Raw genomic sequence first — 22,219 nt, 5'->3', positions numbered from 1 at the left:
AGCTGCCACTGTCTTCTCACACTCTCTCTTTTGCCTTTCATATTTTTCTTCTCATTTACCATCTGAATTATCTCTCTTCAGCCTGGTTTTTATATGTATTATCAAAATAAATTCAGACACATCCCTTTTAACTACTTCATTGCCTGCTCTGATTTCCTTCATCTAGGGATGTTTGGCTTTGCTTGCCATCTCTTTTCCCTTTGTTGGAATCTACCTCAATTGTACCTGAACCATCTGCTCTTTAAAACACAGATTTGGCTTCATTGCAGTTTTTCCTATCAATCTTTGATTCCAATTTCCTTCTGTCTCATGTTCTCACCATATTGAAATTGGCCCTATTCTATTTTTTAAATTAAATATTGATTGTTCTTTGAGCTCTTTCTATGACTATCTAAAAATGATAATACTATAATCTCTAAATGACACTTGATCCTCCTCATTCATCTGATATCCCTTGTTTGGATGAAAACACTGATCAAGTAAACCTTTTTTGAATAAACTTCAGAAACTGATCCCTCTCTTGGTTCTTGAACTCATTACCCTAGACTATAGGAAGATAATTAAATTGCCCCAGCAAAGGTTTAAAATAACTAATTTTAGAGAGAAATTGGGTAGATTTTTTTGTTATGAAAGAGGAGAAAATTATATGTTTATATCCATACGACAAAGCCACCTGAGCCACAACTGGGTCAATTTGTGTGGAATATAAGCTCAGTATTAATTTTAGAACCAAGATGTGGCAATGATTCTTTTTTTCTGCAATTTAAAGCTGTCTACAGTTGACTGAGTTCATATCATGGCCCTATTTTCCCAATTCTATTGATTTCCCAAGTTAGCTTTGTTGAAACAATTCCCTTTATTACAGTCATTCCTGCTTGTGTTAAACGATTTTTTCAGATCTGCCCTCTGCATAATTAATGATATTGGCCATTGGACATTAGCTCTATCTGACATATGCTTTTCTATCATAAACTGAATAATCTTCTGCTCTTCTGGGGGGAAATAATTTCAACTATCAGTCCTATTTCCTGTGGGCAAAATTACCCAATGGCTCATCAGTTTCTTGCTTCTATGTAATCCTTTCCTTATCAATTAATTAAAATGAGAAACAGCAGTGTAATCAGACTCCTTATCATTGTCAGAGACCTGTTTTCAAATGTCGAAATGTGATGGTCTAGAAATTCAACTTACATACACAAACTAAGAGCCAAAGTGTCTAGTATGGCAGGTAGTGTGCACTTTTGAACCCTCCGGCTGCTCAATGGCTGTTCAACCTGCCACTAGAGTTATTTTAAAGAGACGTTACAATATACAAATTAGAGTTCTTGCTTATAGCAGGCCCTGATGCTGACACATCCCATGTTAATGTCACCTAGTTTATGGTGACAGTAAAAGTCAATGAGGAATCTCTGAGTGTTACTCAGTATTTTTCCCTTTCACACAGTTAACTGCAAAAATAAAACACAAAATGTGGGAAACCTCTCGCTATGTCAACCATGGTTCAGTAGATAGAAATTTTTCCTCTGTGCCGGACTGCTCTGGGTTCAAGTTCCGCCACAAATCATGCAAGAAATGTATCAAGGATGATATTCCAGTGCCGTACTGAAGCACAGCTGTGTCATCTTTTCAGATCATACATTGAACTGAAGGCCTATTTGCCCCACCTGGGTGGATTTAACTTATCCCAGACGCCATTTTGAAGAAGACCAGTTGAGCTATATCTAGTGTCCTGTCCAATATTTATTCCTCGATCAACATTGCCAACATCCGATTATCTGGTCATTATCACATTGTGGGTTGGTGGGTCCTCACTGTAAGCAAATTAGCTCATGCATTCCCAGATTACACCAGTGACTTGACTTCAAAATTACTTCTATGGCTGTAATGCCTTTGAAATGTCTGATCAGGGTGGGTGCTATATAAATGCAATTTTTTTTCATTCCATCAGAGCATGTAGTTATCCCAGTCATGCCATTTTAATTTGTAAGACACACTTTTTTGGAGGGGGCGGGTGGGGTGGGGGGGAGATGCGAATATCATTGGCCAGTTGTAATTTATTTGCCAGCCCCAGTTGCAATAAAGAAATGGCAGTCAGACTGCTGCAATCCCTAAATGAATTACACCAACAGTGGTGTTAGAAAGGAAAGCAAAAGTGAAACAATGGTGACATTGTTCCACATCAGTATGGTGTGTGAATTGGAGAGGACTGAACAGGAGATGGTGTTCTCATATGTCTGCAGCCTATGTCCTTCTAGATAGTACAGATCATGGGTTTGTAAAGTTCCTGAAAGAACCTCTGTGAGGTGCTGTAGTGCAAGTTGTCGATTGTACATACTGACATTATAGAAAAGTAGTGAATGGGGTTTTAATGAAGCAGGCTGTTTTGTCTTGAATGATTTCAACTTCTGAGTGTTGTTGCAGTTGACCTTGTCCAAACGAGCAGGGAGCAGTCCTTCATGCTCCTGATCTATGCCTTGCAGATTGTCATCAGGCTTTGCAAGAGGAAGGGGATGAATCCCTTTAATGCAGAATTTCCAGCCTCTGACCGCTCTGGTAATCTCAGTGGTTGTATGATTCATCCAAGTCAGTTTTGGGTTAACAATAAAATCCAGAATGTTGTTGCTGGAGGGTTCAGCAATGATAATACCATTGAATGTAAAGGACAGGTGGCTAGATCTCTCTCATTGAAGCAGGTCATTGCTTGGCATTTATGGGATGTGACTTTTAGCTTCCATTCAACAATCCATCCTGAATGTTGTTCTGTTCTTAGTGCTTATGTGTGCACACTGCTTCACTATCTAAATTCTGTATCATTACAATCAACATGCAACAGTCTGAGAACATCCACATTCTGATCTTTTGTTAATTGAAGATAATTGAAGCAACTGAAGGCATTTGGCCATAGGATACATACTATTATAGGGTACTATCCCTACAGAAGTACTCTGATAGTGTCCAAGAGTTTAGAAGATTGGGCTCCAATATCCACAAATGTCCTCCACTGTGCTAACTATGAATCTAACCTATGCAGAGACTTCCTTCTGATTGCTATTGACCTCAATTTTGCTAAAGGTTTCTGGATGCATTTGGTCAAACTTAAAATGATGTCAAAAAGATCACATTTTCCTTTCCTTTGGAATTCATCTTTGGACTAAAACTGTAAGGCATATGCAGTTGAAGAGCCTTTGATGGAATTGAAGTTAAGTATTGGCAAGTAGGTTATCAGTGTGTAAGTGTGGCTTGATAGCCCTGCCAATGACACCTTCCATTATTTTTTCAATGATTTCAAGCTGATGGGGCTGGATTTTTCCTGACTTTTGTGGAAAAGGAATACTCGAGCAATTTTCCATATGGTTGGTTGGCTGGCATTTAGCTAAGGCAGGTCTGGGAAGTAGATTTTTCCCCTCTGAATAAAATTGTCAAGGATATGTATTCAATGACCCCATGTCTATCTCTCCAGTCTCTGATATATGTGGCTATTGTTCCTTTGCAGTGGTGCTGTGTATACTTTTTAATATAGACCCAAAATGTACATAATAATTGTCTTAGGTAATAGTTCAGTTTTCCACCAAAATATAATTTCATCAATAAAACACGCTCTTTGGTGAGCTTGATATAATAATTGTTTCTTGCCCTTACCAGCAGAAAGCATTGATATAAAACTGGTGCAATTTTGAGGTCAAAAATGGGATCATCACCAAAGTTGAGCTCCCTTCCTTTGCTCCGAGTGTTACTTGATATAGGATCACTAAAGATTACTTAAAAATTTAGATTAGATTAGATTCCCTACAGAGCGGAAACAGGCCCTTCGGCCCAACAAGTCCATACCGACCCTCCGAAGAGTAACCCACCCAGATCCGTTCCCCCATTCATGCACCGTACACTATGGGCAATTTAGCATGACCAATTCATCTGACCTGCACATCTTTGGACTGTGGGAGGAAACCCACACAGACACAGGGAGAATAGGCAAACTCCACACAGACAGCGAAGCTGGAACTGAACCTAGGTCCCTAGTGCTGCAAGGCAGCAGTGCTAACCACTGAGCCACTATGCTGCCCACTAAAATACCTGATTACATTTAATAGTTTCATTGGCAGCATTGCCCTTTGATGTGAAGGGCACTGCTTGTCACTGGCCACCCGAGTGTTTTCCTATCTTCCTGGTGGTGGAAATCGAATAAAGATTCGTGCAACTTGTGTCTCTCACTGTGTCTCACACCTGCACACACACACATGGGTGCTGGGGAAAAATAAGCACTACCGCAGTTAGGCGGTAGTGTGGGGGTTAAATTTATAAAAAAATAAATAAACATGAGTGTCAGAGGTTCTGTCCACAAAAAAAAAAGTTTCATTGGCATATACCTTAAAATTTCTTAGTAAATTTACTAAGTTTTGATACACCAAAATGTTTAAGATATGTCCTTGTATATCTCTGAAAGTAATTTTAAAAAGTCTTTCTGAATGAAACCATTCTTGCAACTTTGATCCTAGAGGGGGTTTAGATTAGATTACAGTGTGGAAACAGGCCCTTCGGCCCAACAAGTCCACACCGACCCGCCGAAGCGAAACCCACCCATACCCCTACATTTACCCCTTACCTAACACTACGGGCAATTTAGTATGGCCAATTCACCTGACCCTGCACATCTTTGGACTGTGGGAGGAAACCGGAGCACCCGGAGGAAACCCACGCAGACACGGGGAGAACGTGCAAACTCCACACAGTCAATCGCCTGAGGTGGGAATTGAACCCGGTTCTCTGGAGCTGTGAGGCAGCAGTGCTAACCACTGTGCCACCGTGCCGCCCACTATGTCTAGTTTTCTGGACAGGGCAAAATGAACCAACTTAAAAGGTCACAGCCTGTAGAAGTTTATAAATATTTCTGAGTGTAATGTATTTTTATGTTTAAAATTCTCCAACATTCAATCGATTTAGTGTTGCATTGATAGATGTAAAGACAGCTAGTGGAAACTCCATGCCAAACATTTGATACCTGCTCACTCTGTAGTTAATATCCTATATGAGGCCATTGAGTGCCATAGGCTAATCATATATCTAAACCCAGAGCTGAGACTACCTAAACCTATTGATGTAACTCTTTCAGTCAAAGGAAAAGGTCAATTTATTCTGTACCTTCTTTCCAATTCCTATACCAGCGATGTGCCGTGTGATTGATGAAGGGCTCTTGTGGTGCAATAGTAGTGTCCCTATCTCTGAGCCAGGACAGAATTGGTTACAGAGAGAAAAAAAGAGTCACAGGAACATCATTATGTACACCAAATGAATGGAAATCAATTTGATCTTTGGAGATAGAGGTCAGAATACCCGTCAACCTGAATCACAGGAAAGATCAAAGACAGCAATGAATATCTGGTAGCGTGAACAGTCAATTCTTTGAGACGAAATAAGTTTTCTCACAGTATGGAGATTGAGTTTGTAGGGTTTGCTTGTTAAGTAGACCTTTATCTTTATTCTTTCTTCATTAGTCGATTAGTTTTAGGTCATTGGCTAAGTTGATCATTGTCTTTGATTGTATCATTGTATTAATATTTGCTAATAATCACTAAACTTTGTCAGTGATTAACTTAATTCCATTTCTTATGTCTGTTGAATTTGAAGCATCTAAATTGAACTTTTAATTAGTTATGCAGAACCAAATGGAATGAATCCAAATTAACTAACAAAACCCTTTTAATACTTACACTTACCTCTCCCAAAGCGCAATTTTTCAATGTGCATTACCTCCATACGGGGCCAGAGACAAAAATTATGTGCGCTCTTGTTTCTTCTCTTGTCGCCTTATCATCTCTCTTTCCCCTTCTCCTTTTTGATATTTTAATAGTTTTTCTTTCAAATGTCTTTGGGTTCTACAGAAAAGAATAGTTTAGCACAGGAAAAAAAATCCATTCAGTTCATTTGATCCTGTGCCAGTTCATTCAAGGAGGCAGTCTTTGCTATCAGTCTGTCCTGCCATGATCTCAAGTCCGATTCAGTACCAAGATCACTTTAATCATTTTCTTCTCAATCATTTGTTAAGACTCAAAAGCTGTGGATTCTTGTCCAAGAATTACCACTTCTGCAATCTTGCTACTTGAACAACTATTCATATTTAATCTTTACCCAAGAGTACCAGCTATAACATTCTTTTAACTTTATTGGGATACGCTGTATTAAGCTCACATATGGTAGTTTGTGACTAGCCTAAAATTTGGAGACGGGTTAAAAAAAAAGTCAGCTGGGAATTATAAACCCACCATGGTGGGTTTATTCAACACAGTTGGGTAATCCGGCAATGACCTTACTGGTTAATGTCTGAAATGTGGCTGGCGCATTTTTCATACCAAACAGCATGACTTTAAACTGATACAGTCCATTTGGTATTACAAAAGCTAAAATTGCCTTCACTGTCTCTGACATGGGTACCTGCCTGTATCCTTTGAGCAAGTCCAACTTAGAAATAAGTTGCTTGCCCCACTTTCTCAATACAGTCTTCCAAACATGGAATTGGGTATGCATCAGTCTTTGTAACTGCATTTACTTTGTGTAGTCCTCATGTAACTGTTGGCACCATCTGGTTTTGGCACCATTACTATGGGTGAGCTCCAGTCACTGTAACGCACATCGATAATGTCATCTTGGAGTATGCATTCAATCTCCTTTTGAACCTGTGCCAACTTTAGAGGGTTATGCTTATAAGGATGTTGCATAATTAGAACAGAATCTCCTATATCTACATCATACATAATTAGGTTAGTACTTCTCAGCTTATTTCCACATATCTCCCCATGTAATAGCAATAAAACTTTTGCAGGTCATTTCGATTTTCCTCTGGAAGGTAACTCAAATTACCCCAATTTTTAACAACTTCCTCATTGCTCAACTTAAATTGGACAATGTCAATTCAGAATCCTCTGAACTTGGGTCTTCCCTCTGTTGATAATAACAGCCTCCTTTGGATTTCCTTCTCTTTAGCTGTGATTGTTGCAAAATATAACTGTCTCTGGAAATGTAGTGGACACATCCATCAGATCCACGTGAGGATTTCTCTTTCTTCCCCCCCCTCATCTCTTCCCCACACCACCTCTCTCCCACCCCATCCCCACCCCACCCCAATTTCTTTCACGCACTGATTGAAATTGATTTGGGAATCATATTTACATGACACTCGCTGAAATTTCTTTCTGTCTGGAGTCCTTATAAAATAGTCCACTTCACTCAATTTCCCTTTGATTTGATATGGTCCACTAAACCTTGCTTTTAAAAATTCACCTATCACTGGAAGTAACCTTATCCCCGATACCAAAATTGCGAATGTTTGATTTTGTCTGCTTTCTGTTTCGTTGTATACTGTGATATTTTTAAATGCTGTCTCGCCAACACCCCAGCTTGATTTAATTATTCCCTAAAATTTGATACAATCCAAATACGTGGTCTTTGAATTTTGACTTACCAATTTCTCCCTAATCAATTTTAACAATCCTCTCACTTCATGCCCAAAAACTAATTCAAATGGACTGAATTTTGTTGATTTTATTTGGTGCATCTTTGATTGCAAAAAGCACAATCGTCTGGATAGTCTTGACGATAAACCCTCAACATGATCTTTAATGTCTGCTGCCACCTTTCTAGCGCTCCCCGCAACTCTGGATGTTACGCAGTAGGTTTGAATTCTGTTATTCTTCAGCCGTCCATAACTACTTTGAATAGTTTCGATGTGAAATTTGACTCTTGATCTGATTGTATCTTTGGTGGTAATCTGTATCTAATGAGTAATTGGTCTACAATCCTTTTAGCTGTGATTATTGCAAAATATAACTGCCTCTGGAAATGTAGTGGACACATCCAACAGATCCACGCAAGGATTTCTCTTTCTTCCCCCCCCATCTCTTCCCCCACCCACCCACCCCCCATCCCAATTTCTTTCGTGCACTGATTGAAATTGATTTGGGAAGTCAAACTTTGATTTATGGACCAATTTATAATCATCAGCCATTTCAGCTGTTAATCTTGCTGTTTTAACTCTCTGCTCTTCAACTCGAGTTTTCATTCCTTCAGAAAGTGTATTTATGCACTTGTAAGTTCTCATTTCTAAACTACAATCTGTCTTGACCCCCTGGTGCACGTGCATTCTCGCGCCCTGCCCCTCCTGGCGCGCATGTTCTGTCACCCTGTTTCTCCCCCGCATCCCCCTCTTCCCAGCACGCGCACGTTCTCACATACTCCCACCCCCCCCCCCAAAAAACCGGCACATGCGTGCTCTCACCCCCCCGTCCCCTATTGCATCCTCTCGCCTCCTTCTTACCCCCGCCCCCTGGCACGCATGTGTTCTGGAGTCTGTGTTTACAGTGGTGCTGGAAAAGCACAGCAGTTCAGGCAGCATCCGAGGAGCAGTAAAATCGACGTTTCGGGCAAAAGCCCTTCATCAGGAATACAGGCAGAGTGCCTGAAGGGTGGAGAGATAAGTGAGAGGCGGGTGGGGTTGGGGAGGAAGTAGCATAGAGTACAATAGGTGAGTCGGGGAGGGGGTGAAGGTGATAGGTCTGTGGGGAGGGTGGAGTGGATAGGTGAAAAGAAGATAGGCAGGTAGGATAAGTCATGGGGACAGTGCTGAGCTGTAAGTTTGGAACTGGGGTGAGGTGGGGGAAGGGGAAATGAGGAAACTGGTGAAGTCCACATTGATGCCCTGGGGTTGAAGTGTTCTGAGGCGGAAGATGAGGCGTTCTTCCTCCAGCCGTCTGGTGGTGAGGGAGCGGCGGTGAAGGAGGCCCAGGACCTCCATGTCCTCGGCAGAGTGGGAGGGGGAGTTGAAATGTTGGGCCACAGGACGGTGTGGTTGATTGGTGTGGGTGTCCCAGAGATGTTCTCTAAAGCGCTCTGCTAGGAGGTGTCCAGTCTCCCCAATGTAGAGGAGACTGCATCGGGAGCAACGGATACAATAAATGATATTGGTGGATGTGCAGGTAAAACTTTGGATGTGAAAGGCTCCTTTAGGGCCTTGGATGGAGGTGTGGGCACAGGAGTCTGTGTCTTTTACAACCTCTCTTTGGGGAAGAGAAAGCTAAGGACACTATAACCTTGTTAAAGGAGTAGCGTCATCATATAAGCACTACTGTACTGTATCTTCTGGAATTTATTTGGTTCCACTCCTGCTGTTTCCAGTTCTGGTTGTTCATTGTAGTGGCTGGTACATTGGGTCTAGGTCTATGTGCTTGTTGTCAAGATTAGAGTGGTGCTGGGAAAGCACAGCAGGTCAGGCAGGTCTGAGGAGCAGGACGAGGGAGTCACAGAGGGAATGATAGAGGCAGAGAGGGAAATACACCACTAGTGGTGGGGTCTCCCACTTCCTCCCACCCTTATTCCCAATTCCTCCACCTCCATCACATTTGTTCCCAGGATGACCAATTCCACCACAGAAAATCCCAGATGACCTCTTTCTTCAGACTGCAATTTCCCCTTCATCTGGGATTGGGGGATGGGGTGCCCAAGGTGGCTGAAAGATAAATGGGAGGGGAGTGGGGGTGGGGGGGAAGGTAGCTGGGAAGGCGATAGGTAGATGAAGGTGGGGAGTGATGGTGATAGGTCAGAGCAGAGGGTGGAGCGGATACATAGGAAGGATGATGGACAAATGGGAGAAGTTCAAGACGGCAGTGCTGAGTTGGAGGGTTGGATTTGGGATGAGATGGGGGGAGGGGAGGTGAGGAAACTGGTGAAATCCACATTGATTCCATGTCATTGGAGGGTCCCAAGGCAGAAGATGAGGTGTTGTTCCTCCAGGTGTCGGGTGGTAAGGGTTCAGAGATGGAGGTGGCCCAGGGCCTGCATGCCCTTGGTGGAATGGGACAGGGAGTTGAAGTGATTGGCTACAGGGCAGTGGGATTGTTTAATGTGTGTCCCAGAGATATTCTCTGAAAAGGTTTGCAAGTTGGCATCCTGTCTCCCCAATGTACAGTGGACCACATCAAGGGCAACGGAAACAGAAGATGAGGTGTTTGGATGTGCAGGAGAATTTCTGCTCGATGTGGAAGGATCCTTTGAGGCCTTGGTGGAGGTGAGGAGGGAAGTGTGTGCACAGGTTTGCCACATCTTATGGTGACAAGAGAAGGTGCCGTGAATGGAGGGTGCATTGGTGAGGAGCATGGACCTAACAAGGGAGTCACAGAGGGAATGGTCTCTGCAGAATGCCGAAAGGGGTGGGAAGTGAAATATATCTTTGGTGGTGAGGTCTGACTGTAAGTGGCAGAAATGTTGGAGGATGCTGCGTTGCATCCGGAGATATGTGGGTTGGAAGGCGAGGACCGGGGGCTGGGGGGTTCTATCCTTGTTGCAGTTGGAACGGTGGGGTTCAAGGGTGGAGGAGTAGGAAGTGAAGGAGATGCACTGGAGGGCATTATTGGCCACTTGGGAGGGTAATTTGCAGTCCTTGAAGTAGGAGGCCATCTGGGATGTTCTGGAGTGGAATTGCTCCTCCTGGAACAGATGTGGCGGAGGTAAAGGAATTGGGAGTAAGGGGTAGCATGTTTACAGGATGAGGGGTGTGGGGGGGGTGGGAGGAGGTGCAGTCTGGGTAGCTGTGGAAGTCAGTGGGTTTGAAGTAGATGTCAGTATTGAGTCGGTCGCTGGAAGTGGAGATAGAGAGGTCAAGGAAGGGGAGGGGGTGGAAGGTGTTTGTGAAGTTGATGATCTGTTCAACCACCTTGTGGGTGTACGAGGTGGTGCTGATACAGTCATCAATGTAGCGGAGGAAAAGGTGGAGAATGGTGCCAGTGTAACTGCGTAAGATGGACTGTTCCACATATCTGATGAAGGGGCAGTCTTAGCTGGAGCCCATGTGGGTGCCCATGACTACCCTTTTTGGTCTAATGGAAGTGTGAGGGTTCGAAGGAGAAATTGTTGAGGGTGAGGACCAGTACAGCCATTGGAAGAGTACTGGTTGGGTCAGTGGCAGAGGAAGAAATGGAGGACTTGGAGGCCTTCATCATTATGGTGGATGGACATGTACAGGGACTGCATGTCCATGGTAAAGGTGAGGCACTGGGGGCCAGGGAACTGAAAGTCATGGAGCAGGAGGAGGAGGGGGGCATGGGTGGTGTCCCAAATGTATGTGAGGAGATCCTGGAAGTGACAGTACACCAACTTGCAGAACGTTTCAGAGAATATCTCTGGGGGGACACAATAAACAACCCCACTGCCCTGTAGCCGACAACATTAACTCCCCCTCCTGTTCTACCAAGGCAAGTCCTGGGCATCTTCCACTGCCAAAGCCTAATCACCTGATGCCTGGAGGAAGAATGCCTCATCTTCCACGTTGGGACCCTCCAAGCACACTGAATTGATGTCGATTTCACCAGTTTCCTCATCTCCCCTCCCCCACCTTATCCTAGATCCAACCCTCCAACTCTGCACTGTCCATCTTCCTTCCCACCTCTCCACTCCACCCTCTGCTCCGACCTATCACCATCACCCCCACCTTTATCTACCTATCACATTCCTAGCTACCTTCCCTCCCCTCCCATTTATCTCTCAGCCCCCTTGGTGTCCTCATTCCTGATGAAGGGCTTATGCCTGAAAAGTCAACTCCTCAAATGTTGCCTGACCTGCTGTGCTTTTCCAGCACCACACGTTTTGACTCTGATCTCCAACCTCTGCAGTCCTCACTCTCTTCTCATTTATTCTATTGATTAGCTGTGGCATGGGGTCACACTCACTCTAAAGGTAGGTGTCAGTATCTGCAAGTAGTTTCTCTGCTTTCTGAAAATATTCGATCCTGACCATGGCCATCACTCTGCCCTTTAGGCTGTCATTCAGGCTCCAAATCACTGAAGATGTCACACAGAGGGGACGAAACATCTGCAAATCAACTTCCCAGCTCAATGAAAGATACCCCCCAACTACAACAACAGGCACCCAATCTCCAAACCTTTACACAAACCTTGAGGACTATATTTTCTTGTCTTCTACTTCACTCCCTAGTAGTGTTAGGTAAGACGCATTGCAGTCCTCTGGGACATTCCCTATTTACAATGCTTCCTGAAACATCACTAGTGCCTCTACCAATGTCCTCAGCTACCTCCTGTTCAACCTATCCCGCCTAGATAATTTATACGCCTTCTGTCCTTATGGCTTGCCTGGAGCCATCTCCTCAGTGATAGTTACTTTACTTTAGTTCTCGTTCTGGTATGCTGCTGGTGTCATCCATAGTTGTGACTAATATAAAAATACCTATTCACTTCCACCATGATTACTTTCTTCCCTATTACTATTTCCTCATTATCCAGCAGTCCAATGTCCAATCTTGCCTCTCTCACCTCTTGAAAAACTATTGCAACCTTGTTTCGCTTGAGTAGCTAGCCTATTCCGATATTTCATCTTCCTTCCTTATTGTTTTTTAGTTATCCTCTGCACGTTTTCAAAAGCTTTGCATTCCTTCTGGCTTTCTACTAACTTACACCATACTGTACGCTTTCCTTTATTCTTGATCACAATGCCCACCCATCTGCACAATTCCTTACATTTGATCTTTCCAAAAGCACTTGAATTACTCATACATCATCAACCTTGTTTCAAATGCTAACGACACATTGCAAAAGAATGACTTAGTAACCATTATGGAGACATGGTTCCAAATGGTCATGACTGGAAGTTAAATATCCAGGGTTACCAGACTATCGGAAGGACAGACAGGAAGGTAAGGGAGGTGGTGTAGCACTGATTTTTAAGGAACCATCGGCAGTGGTGAGGGATGATAAATGTTCTATGGAGAATCTAATTGAATCAATTTGGGTGGAAATGAGACATTCCAGGAAAATAAAGTCACTGATAGGTGTCGTCTATGGGCCACCAAATAATAGTATTACATTGGGGCAGGCAAGAAGCAAAGAAATAACTAACATCCGTAAAATGGTATGGCAATTATCATGAGGTATTTTAATCTACATATCGATTTGGTCAAACTAGGTCAGTCAGGGTAGCCTTAGGGAAGAGTTCATTGAATTTTTCCACGATAATTTTTTTGAACAGTATGTAATGGAACAGATGAAGGAGCAAGCTATCCTAGGTCTGGTCCTATGTGTTGAGACAGGAATAATTGATGACCTCATAGTTAAGGATCGTCTTAGAAGGAGCAATCACAGCATGGTTAAATTTAGAATACAAATAAAGTGTGAAGATGAAATTCAATACCAGGGTTCTGTGCTTAAACAAAGGAGACTACCATTGCATGAGAGAGGAGTTGGCTAAAGTAGACAGGAAACAAAGACTTCATGGTGGGACAGTTGATGAGCAGTGGATGGCTTTCAAAGTGCTCAGCAAAAGGATATACTCGTGAAAAGGAAGAACTGCAGGAGAAAGGGTAATCTGCCATGGGTATGTAAGGAAATGAGGGAGACTATCAATTTAGGAGTAGCCATACAAAGTGGTAAAGACCAGTGGGGAAACTAGAAAATTAGGAAAACTTGAAAGGTCAACAGCCATAAAAGCTATAAAAAAAGAAAGATAGATTATGAGCATAAACTAGCTCAGAATATAAAGATAGCAAAAGTTTCTGTAAATAGACAAAATGAAAAGGAGTGGCTAAGTAACTAAACATTGTTCCTCTACAGGATGAGAAGGGCAATTTAGTCATGGGATATGAGGAAATGGCCGAGGGATTGAACAGATATTTTGTTGGTTTTCACAGTGGAGGAGACTAATACCATGCCATAAATTGACAAGGAGCCAAAGGTAGGTGTGTACCTACAAACAATCATTATCATGAAAGAGGTGGTGTTGGGCAAGCTTATGGGAGCTAAAGGTAGACAAGTCTCCTGGCTCTGATGGAATGCATCCCAGGGTACTAGAAGAGATGGCGGAAGGAATAACAAATGTACTTGAGGAAATTTTCCAAAATCAGCTGGACTCTGGGGCAGTTCCAGCTGATTGGAAAACGGCAAAGATAATGATGGTCGACAAAAAGTGGGGAATTTATAGACCAGTTAGATTAACTTCAAGAGTGGGGAAGATGCTTGAATCTGTTAAAAAGGAATAAATAGCAAGACATCTAGATAGAAGTTATCCTGTTGGGAAGATGGAGCATGGGTTTATGAAAGGCAGGTCATACTTAACTAATCTAGTAGAATTCTATGAAGACATTACCAGCACAGTGGACAATGGGGACTCAGTTGATGTGATGTATTTAGATTTTCTAAAGACACTCGACAAAGTGTTGCACAAATGTCCGCTGCATAAGATAAAGATGTGGGTAATGAATTAGTATGGATAGATGATTGGTTAACTAACAGGAAGCAAACAGTGGGAATAAATGAATGTTTTTCTGGTTGGCGATTGGTGACTCGTGATGTGCCTCAGGGATCAGTGTAGCAACCACAATTATTCATAATTTACATAGATGATTTGCAAATGGGGACCACATGCAGTGTTAAAGTTTGTTAATGGCACTAAGATGAGAGGTAGAGCAAAGTGTGCAGAAGAGTGTAAAACTTTGAAAAGGAACATAGTTTAAATGAGGGGGCAAAGGTCTGGCAGATGGAGTACAATATTAATAAGTGTGAAGTCATCCATTTTGGTAGAAATAACAGTAAAAAGAACTATTATTTGAATGGTTCAAAAAAATTGCAGCATGCTGATGTGCAGAAGGACTTGGGTATCCATGTGCATGAATCACAGAGGATTGGTGTGGAGATGCAACAGGCAATTAAAAAGGTAAATAGAATTTTGTCCTTCATTGCTAAAGAGGTTGGATTTAAAAGTAGAGAGGCTGTGTTGTAGCTGTATAGGGTGCTGGTGAGGTCACACCTGGAGTAATGTGTGCAGTTTTGGTCTCCTTGTGAAAGGATGTACTGGCACTAGAGGGGATGCAGAGGAAGTTCACTAGGTTGATTCCAGAGTTGAGAGAGTTGGCTATGCAGAGAGACTGAGTAAACGAGGATTATATTCATTGGAATTTTGAAGAATGAGGTGGGATCTTATAGAAACATATAAAATTATGAAGGCAATATCTAAGATAGAAATAGAGAGCATGTTTCCACTAGTGGGAGAAACTAGGACAAGAGGGGAAGCAGTTTTAGGAACTTCTTCACCCAGAGGGTTGTGAATCTGTGGAATTCCCTGCCCAATGAAGTGGTCCAGACTTCGTCATTAAATACTATTAAAGTTAAGATTGACACTACTTTAAAAGGTGAAAGGAATTAAGGATTATGGCAAGAGGGTGGGTAAGTGGAGCTGAGGCCACAAAAAGATCAGCATGATCCTATTGAATGGCAGAGTGAGCTCAAAGGACCAGATGGCCTACTCCTACTCCTAGTTCTTAAGTCCTAATTGTTGTCTGTGTCCATTATTTTGAAGATTGGTCCCAATGCTACATGGTCCTGTGTTTTCTTATATTTGGAGTGCTGTAGCACTGGCCTCTCCACATAATCAATGCTGCCAAGTCAGCATTGAATGATGCTTTTTGTTTGAGATTAGTGAAGCGAATCAGTCGGAAGTCTTAATTGAAGCTGAATCATATTTGGCCAAATGTATTGTTGGAGCTAAGGCATTTATTTCAATACCTCACTGCCAAGAGGAAAGTCATGGGATATGAAATAAAAACTGAAAGAACTGCTGGTGCTTGAAATCAGAAACAAAAACAGAAATTGCTGGGAAAGCTGAGCAGGTCTGGCAGTATCTGTGGAGAGAAATTAGAGTTAAGATTTCTTGTCCAGTGACCCGTGTTCTTAGGAACATTAACTCTGATTTCTCTCCCCATGCTGCCAGATCTGAGTTTTTCCAGCAATTTCTGTTCTTGTGTCATAGCCTATAAACTAGTTCTGTGATTTTTATCAATAATCATAGGCAATCAGGAAATATGTGCTTGGAATTTTAGAATAAATTGAGCAAATATTGATATATTTGGCCCAATTTCTAGAATTTGGAGATCTACCAATAATGTTAAATGGTTGAATACAGAAAAACGACATGAGCATCAAACTCTGTCTGGCAGCAAGATGGGACAGTCAAGGACTTCAGAAGAGACCCAAGATTGGGGTTGCATTAGAAATCAGGATTCAAAGACCTAACTACCTATAGATAATGACATGGGGTTTTACTTGTTACAAAAATGCCACTAATGAATCACGAAGCAATAGTATTGCTAAGGTCTATATGTCTTTCACAGCTTATGATACAAAAACACCTTGCTGAGACAAACCTTTCAATCTCCACTATCTTCCAAAGAATCTACCATCTGAACAGTTAATACTGTTCATGTTCCCCTTCATAAAGTAAACTTATTCAGATCGTCTGGTCAACGACATTCAATCTTTGATTAATTATAACAGTCAGTACAACATTTCCTTCACTGAATCTGTAGGCTCCTGCCTATAAAGCTTGGATATGTCGACTAACACCAACAATTCTAAGATAAATGTCTACCTTTACCCAACTTCCAAACCTATTGTGAAGTCTGATCTTAGTGTGACACCAATGCTGAGGGTTAGGCTTGCTGTGTAATGTCATGCAAAGACCCCTCAATTCAAAAAGTGTTTTGATTTACTATTCTAATTCATGCTTAGGATTCATTTTGAGCTCAATAACTTCCTGCACTTGAATACAATGATAGGTTTACACACAGCCATGCCCCAAAGAATGGAGAGTGCAGAAGATGTGTAGTACTGGGATTCAGACCCTCAAGTGTCTTTGGTATTTATTTAGATCATGGCTGATGGATTAGTGAGAGACTATTACATATACATTGAGGATAATCAGTACATAAACACTGGGCCAGATGAGGCAAGCCATTCATAAAGCCCTGTTAATATTAGGATTGAACCCACACTGTTGGCTTTATTCTGCATCACAGAGTGATAAAGTGAACTAAGTGACCCTGGAAAACTATTATCGCCTCCAATATATTAATTTGTTTTTGACCCATTTCTCTTGATAAGCCTCGGCCCGTTGAGCCTTTTTAGATGTTCAATTAGATCATGGCTCTTTCTTTTCTGTATCTTTATTCAAACCTACTTCGCTCACTTCACCTCCAATAACCTAACATAAATCACCCTTTGGTTTTCAATTTATCTAGCCATATAATATTGCTGATTTCCACTCTTGTGATGAGATGCTTCCTGATAGTACCCCTGAAATACTTGTCTCTAATTTTTACAATCTCTCATTCAAGCTTTTGCAGAGGAAATTATTTCTCTCTATCTAATCTATCATGTTATCACACAACTAGCTTGCAATTAAATTGCAAGTACAATTTGGTTTGGACCACTGGGCACTCAGTTTTGTCAGTGAAGCCAAGGTACCAGTGATAAAGATAACTGATGCTGGACATGAATTAGTAAAGCTATTCATCTTGTTGGTGCTAAAGCTAACCTCATCAACAAAAAGATGCAGTAGATGAACCAGGTCTGTTAAGTTGTTTGTACATGCGTCAACAGAAGAAAATGTTTATCTGGGACTTTTGAATCGCTTGGAAACCCTTAGTAATTTTTGCCCCAAAGTTTGACTGTCTCAAACAACTCAAAGATGATCTTCCCAATACTTTTTCATGATGCCAGAGAGGATGAATGAGGTTCATTAAGTTCTTATTCCAGTAAATATTGATAATGGGATGGAGATCTGCCTAGTTCTTTGAGTGGCGTAGCAGTCATAAATTTTGCAATATCATTGTAAATCTTGCTAAACATGAATTGCTGCAAAAGATGGCAGAGTCACATACTAAATACTATTGATCAGGATCCATTGATGCACACCTGGATTCAAAGACAGTGGAGTCAATCGATACTACTCCAGCGTTGAATTCTTAAATATAAACAAAATGTTGAAAACTCTCAGGCAACCCTGAAGAGTGAAAAAGAGTTGGAATTTCAGTTCTGTGACCATTTCTATCTTTAAAGATACTAACATAATCTGGCTGTGTCTATAATTTTCTGTTTTCTCTCAGATTTCTAGCAACAACAGTACTATGCATTTTGATTTGAGTTAATTATTGTTGGGCAATAGTGTTACTGGAAATGTAGCTTTACAACAAAGGCTATAGGAGATGCATCAGTTCTACTAAGTTGTTCCTCTGCAATTGCAGCTGGCAGAGAAAAAGTCAATATGGAACATTTGCAGGGCTCTAGAAAACATTGATGGTTTTTACCTAACCACTAGAGTTTCCTAAAATAATATAATGGAAGACCTACTAATTTTGTGAAGAAGCAGATATAACAATTTCACAGATTCACAGTCAGTCAGACCCTAAGGGAGGGACCTGAGATGACCAATCAATAATCTTCTATTTCTGAGCAATGGCACACAAGGTTAACTTGTGACAGTATATACTAACTTCTGCATTGCAGTAATACTGAGTTTTGAATGTCCTCTTGAATTATAATGCAATATTATTGTTGCACTATAGCTTTCTTTGCATGCTCATAACCTTCCATTGCATCTGCCAATAGACATTGCCATTGCTTGTGCTCCTTCCACAATGTAAATTTATTCTGATCTTCTGGTTGACCACATCATAGAGCTGCCACTAACAGTTGGAGCAACACCATATCCTTCACAAAAACTGTGCAGCCTCTTGTCTCCAATTTATCTGATTTGCAAAGCTATTCCAACGTTTTCTCTGACTGTGGTATGCATTGTGAGGGGGAGATTTGTACTGTGACATCTCAGAGTGACACCTTGTGACCATATCTTTGTATAACTGACAAATTCTTTGGCTTCTTTTAAAGTGCAAAGACATACTGCATCAGAAAAAGTAATATGTTTCCATAAAATCAGGTCTCAGAAGACAATGAGCGAGGACAATTGACAGTGATGAATTCTTTACCTCCAGTCATTGATGTAAAGTAGTTTATATTTACAACTTTTTCAATTGGTCATTCAGACTTTCCAGCATCTTTCACCATTCTGTTAGACCATTGTGGATCTGCATCTCAAATATATTACTCCTTCTCTGATCCACATTCCTAGAAATAAATGAGAAGATAAGAACAGGAGTAGACCATTCTTATACTAGAGCCTTTCCGGCTCTTCAATTAGTTCACACGTGATCTAATCTTTATGCAATCAGCCTGCTTTTGAAGTCATTTCCACATAATCCACTTAAGATAACTATCACTAAGTATTCAGGTTATTTTTTAACCAAGCTAAGCTCAACTGCTGCTTCAGAAGAATGTTCCTGATTTCCATTACCCTTTTGTGCAATGAAATGTTTCCTGACATTATGCCTGAACAGTGTAACTTTAATTTTAAGCTCATACCTATTCTTCTGGATGATCGGATCAGAAGATTTAATCCTTCCCTTTGAATTATCATAAGATCATTTCATTGAATTTTAAGATTTCAATTAGTTCATGCCTTTAAGTCTTAATTTTCAAGGGATTGCAAGCTTTGAATACATAACATGTCCTTAGTTTCACCAATGATCCCTGGTATCATTTTGATGAATTAATGGTACCCTATCCACAATCAACATCCCTTAACGCTGATGCATTGCTCAGAATTGAACCCAGTTGTTCAGATATGTCTAAACTGGAGCAACATGCAACTGTGGCATCATTTCCAATAATTTCTAATTTAGCCCCACTGAACTGGCAGCGACAATTTTATTTTGTTTGTTTAACTTATTATTTTTTAGCTCATCAGTCAGTCGATTTGTAACAGCTCACTTTCAGACGCTATTCAGATCCATCTTTCTTAGCTCCCAAGGGATGACTTTGCAATTCCCCCAGTTTATTCCAACTGCTGCCATCTTGACCATCCGTGTTATCAATGTTCCTTTACAACATATCATTTCCAGTAATAATGTTACTTGCCCTAGTGCTAGAATAGATGGCTGTCTACTACCTATAAGTCATTGTAAGATGCATTCAAAATGTGAAATCCCAGTACAGATTTGTGGAAACAATACATGTCCTATCCTGCCATTCAGGGAAGATTCCCTTTAGTCCAAAATACTGTTTCAGATTTACCAACCAATTACCAATCTCTGTAGCAGCTTATCTCCAATTGCCCCTTCTCTAAATTGTATTATAATCTCCCATATTTAACCTTGTAAACCTTCCCAAAGCCATGCTGACACATGTTGCCAACTTAGTATCTGTCCCTTGGAAAATCTATCAGTAATGTTCATCTGACGCATACATTCAAGGAACCTGGAATGAACAGGGAATGATCACTAGCTTATTGCATCTAATTGAAGATTTTAGAGGAAGTCACTATAAAGATATTGGATGGTGTGATTGAAATCCTGCAAGAATCCTTAGATTCTAGAAATGTCCTAGATGATTGGAAAGCTACCGATGTAAAGCAATTATTCAAAATAAATTGGTGAGACCTATAATAAAGCTAATTAGTGGGACATATTCATGGGAAAGTTTGAGTGTATTGTAGAAAATGTAAGAGCAGAGCGTTTAAAAATACAATATGATTGAGCCAAGTCAATGTGGCTTTAAGAACAGGAAATCATGCCTGACAAACTTATTACAACTCTCTCTGAGGAGCTAACAAGCAATGTAGATAAAGAAGAAGCAGTAGGTGTAATGCTCTCATATTTCCAAAGGCATTTGATTAGATACCACACTTAAAGCTACTTAAGTTAAGAGACTCTAATGTTGGAGGCAATATATTATCATGGAAGGAGGATTAATATAGACTTGATAGTTGAGATAAAGGAGGCATTTTCAAGATGACAACCTGTAACTCATGCAGTGCCACATGGATAGTACTGGGCCACAATTACTTAGAATATAAATGAATGATGGAGATAGATGTACTGTCCACAAGTTTGTAAATAACACAAATAGATGGGAAGACAAGTGATGAGGATGACACTGTCTGCAGTCTATAGACAGGTTACATGAGTTGGAAAAATGTTGGCAGATGGAATATAATGTGGGAAAATGTAGAAAAATAGAAGAGCCGAATGTTATCTTAAATGAGGAAAGAAGGCTACAGCACAGTGGGAGAATGGAGAATCTACTGCACGAACCATAAAGTTTCAATGGGTAATGAAATGTTGGACTTTCTTTCAAAGAGAATGGAATATAAAAAATAGGGAGTTCTTGCTGTAACTATTAGTCAGACCCACAGCTGAGATATTGAACAATTCTTATCCTCTTGTCAAAGGAAAGGTGTACCAGCATTGGAGGCAGTCCAGAGAAGATTCACTCAGTTGATTCTGGGTCTGAGGGGGGATTTCTTATGAAGAGAGGTTGGGATTGTACATTGGTTTTTAGAAGAATGCGAGGCAACCTTATTTCTAAACTGGGTGGATGCAAAGAGACTGCTTCCATTATGGGGAGGTCTAGGATCAGAGGATAATCTCCATGTGGTGGTGAAGGAATACCACAGTTTTAAAAAATAATGGATTCAGAGCAATATTTTTATAATATTGATAATGAGAGAAAATTACATAGTCAACACTATGAAACAAATCTGGTCATTGGATATTAGGGTTGACAAGCCCATAAGCTGATCTGATTTTGTTTTTAAGTTTGCGAGAGGGTTTTTTTTTGTTTTGTGCCATGTTCAATACCAATATTTCAGATGACAGGTGAGCATCATCTTAGGATAAAGTGGGCGGGTCTAATACACCACACCCATGCCTCCACTCACCCCACTGTAAAAGACACATCAAATGCTCGACTAACTGGCACTGCTAGCTTTGTGAATGTGTGATGGACCTGTGGGATAATTTGTGGGATGCAAGAAAGTTGAACAATTCTTTGACACTAAATTAATGTCCTCACCATAGTTAAGAAATTCTGTTAACAAGGATAAATGAAAAATAAATTAAAATTTTTACATCCGAATTTATTGGATCAGTTATTATTTGCAGATATTCTGAGCTTAATGACCTACAACACCATGGCTTTAAAATTCTCTGCCTTTATTTTGAAATCAATTCATGGTCTAGCCTATCCCTAACAAAGTAACCTCCAGCTCTAAGTTTCTGAAATCTCTATGCTTCTCCATTTTGAGTCTGTTATTGATCTGTTGATCTTTTCTTTGTCCACTTTGTTAGCTATGTTGCTGAGACTATAAGCTTTGGAATTCCGTCCTTAAATCTTTCAACATCTCTACCTGTCTCATACTCTGCTCCTTTAGCGATTAAAATCCATCACTTTATGCTTTTGGTTATCTGTCCAGAGGTGATTTAGTTTCATGCACTGTTTGTTCATGCTCCTGTGAAGCACCGTGGGGTATTTTACCACATTAAGGCACTAGACAAAGTATTACA

Source organism: Chiloscyllium plagiosum, unplaced genomic scaffold (genome assembly GCF_037043375.1).
Source record: "Chiloscyllium plagiosum isolate Xiang-an unplaced genomic scaffold, Cpla_swu_hap1 HiC_scaffold_2, whole genome shotgun sequence".
Lineage (NCBI taxonomy): Eukaryota > Metazoa > Chordata > Chondrichthyes > Orectolobiformes > Hemiscylliidae > Chiloscyllium > Chiloscyllium plagiosum.
Note: the sequence above shows the minus strand (reverse complement) of the source record.